This window comes from Lathyrus oleraceus, chromosome 2 (assembly GCF_024323335.1).
Source record: "Lathyrus oleraceus cultivar Zhongwan6 chromosome 2, CAAS_Psat_ZW6_1.0, whole genome shotgun sequence".
Taxonomy (NCBI): Eukaryota; Viridiplantae; Streptophyta; class Magnoliopsida; order Fabales; family Fabaceae; genus Lathyrus; species Lathyrus oleraceus.
In genome coordinates, this window is record NC_066580.1 from 468520782 (window position 1) to 468523349 (window position 2568).

General features: G+C 38.1%; 1 pseudogene; it reads right to left on the bottom strand.

The window, feature by feature from the left end:
* Positions 1–305: 305 nt before the first annotated feature.
* Positions 306–1392, bottom strand: LOC127123777 (THO complex subunit 5B-like; annotated as a pseudogene).
* Between the last annotated feature and the right edge of the window lie 1176 nt (positions 1393–2568).

Sequence of the window (2568 nt, forward strand, 5' to 3'; positions counted from 1 at the left end):
AGGAATATTTAATCTTTGCCTTGTAACAAAATTTATTTGAAGTGAATTTCTTCATCCCTCATCCTGATTTAACTACATCGCCCTTAAAGGTATTAGAAGGAATAATGAAGGCATCAAAACATGAAGCTGGTTAGTTGCCCTTGTTGACGCACATGGTTTGGATGTAGGTTTCAACTGCTTGCTCTTTCTCATGTTCCAAACTTGTCATGATGGTAATGTTTTCGTAGGATGGTTTATGGTTATTATTATTGGACTGATGTGCACTTTTATTTTGCTTGTTTGGAGACAAAACATGCAGATTGGACCTATAATGAGAGACCAAATATAACATCTTGGCTCCTTGCTGCTTCATTGTTCTCAGTGGGGAGCAATGGAGATACCTCAGGCAAGAAATCAATCCCTGCCAGATGTTGAGCCCAGTTGTAAGGACGTGAAGTTTTTTGAGCATTGAACGTTATAACATCTTGAATAAAGAACTTAGCTGACTGGTGAGGAAGCTCAAGCCACATGGATAATGATTTTAAGTGGGTGACTTTGAAATATTCCCCCTTGATCAGAGCTCTCCTTGACTTGTACCCTCTTTGGCCTTTTTCTACGTCTCTGACCATCTTCTTCATCATCAGGAACATCATCTTCCAATTTAGACCTCTCTGCGACAGTGGAAATGTCGGTTTCCTTGTGAGCTTGCTTACGAGCCAAAGCTTGAGCACCTTTCAGGATTCCTACAATCTCCAAATCAATGGGTTCTACAAAGGCCTCCTAGTGAGCTAATAGCTGTGAGTAAATCACATAAAGGGCTGGTGGAAGCAACTCTGCTGAATGATGTTGCTTTAGTTTCTTAGTATGCATAATTCCTAGTTGATTTTGAACAGACAATGATGCTTTCTTAAGAGACTTGAGATGTGAAGGGAGACTTGTCAGGAACTTCTTTCGGTTTGCAATAGTATCCAAAAGGATTTTCTTTTGTTGTTCCAGTTTCGCATGATGTTTGCAGAGCTCTTTACGCTGGCATAGCTCAAAATTGAGTCTCTTGAGCATCAGATTATGAGCACTGTCTTTCGATAAAACGGAATCCTTGATATCCTTGGGAGCATCACATAAAAATTCTTCCTCAGGTACGAGTTCAATGTCAGGATATTTAAACTTGAAGTATTTACAAGCCTTAATCGCTTTAAGATAGTGACTCTTTTTGTAGACCAAATTGTGAAATTGCAGGGTCGTGAAATCTACCGGTGCCTTCGCACGTTCGGTTTCCAGTTTGACACGGTCCTCCTCAATCAATATAGAGCGATTCACCTAGCGGAAAGTGATGAACAGAAGGAACATTTGAGTGACGAGATCTCGAAGGAGTTGTTTGGGTTTAGCATCTTTTTGGTTATTCTCTTGTAACATGATCAATGGTATTGGGGACTCTTTTCATGCTTATGCAGTCCAATGTAGGCGAAGTCGGTATCTCTCTTCTTGTGATAAAATTCAAGTGTCAATTTGAAAATTATGTACATTTTGGACAATCTTATGATTTGTAATTTAATGCGAATGAAAATCGGCATTTCTTGTGGCAAGACGAAACTTTCTTTGTATTTTAGAGACCTTATGTATGATGAACTAAACATATGTCATGTAAATGGATGATTGTGAATGAATGGATGTATATAAAAAAAAGAATGAAGCATTCGAAATATGAGCAAGTACGTATACGAATGGAAGTTTTCCAAAAAAGGGATGAAGAAATATTAATGAAAAACTGAAAATGAAATGTGGAACTTTTGAATGGTGAATATGAATGTGAATGAAGAAATATTAACATGAATGGAGAAATATGTACGGAATTTTTGAATCTCGAATGAATGAAAAACGAGTATGAATGATTGAATGGATATAACATTGGTATTTGGCATAGAAACTTAATAGAAATGAGTGGGGATTAGGAACGCGACAAGAGAATGTGAATGGCGACATAAATGACAATTGCCCTTATTTAAGCATCCTCAACTAGAGAAAAAATGAAACGGCTCCTCTTCATTGGATCGCAGTGGGGGATGATTAAATACCATGTAGACCCGGATTTTGATCCTGAAAAAATGCAAATGCTATGATATGATATGCATGGGTGAAGGAATTGTATATTTTCTAAATTCATCTGTTAGGGACACGGTGAACCCTTAACAGGAGATGTTATACCAGACAAACCAATTTGTGGAGAATACTGATGGCCCACAGGGAAACAAGCAAATAGTGTAAAACCAACTCGCTGGGGATAACAATCCTGCTGGAGAGTCAGACACACACTAGGGAGTACTCAAAGTGAAAGTTGACAAACGGCACTTAGAATACAAGAGATTTCGTCAGTAAGTTCACACATGATTCACTAGCAACTCGAATTATTTTTTAGGAAAATTCCTACAACAGGTTCATACATGACCTGACAACACTGGAATAATCGAAGAAAAAGGTTCTTCAAAACAGGTTCAGACATGACCTAGTAATGCTGGAATAAAAAGTTCAGCAATAGGTTTATACATGACCTGACAATGCTGGGGGGAATATCAAGAAGTTCTGACAGAAGGT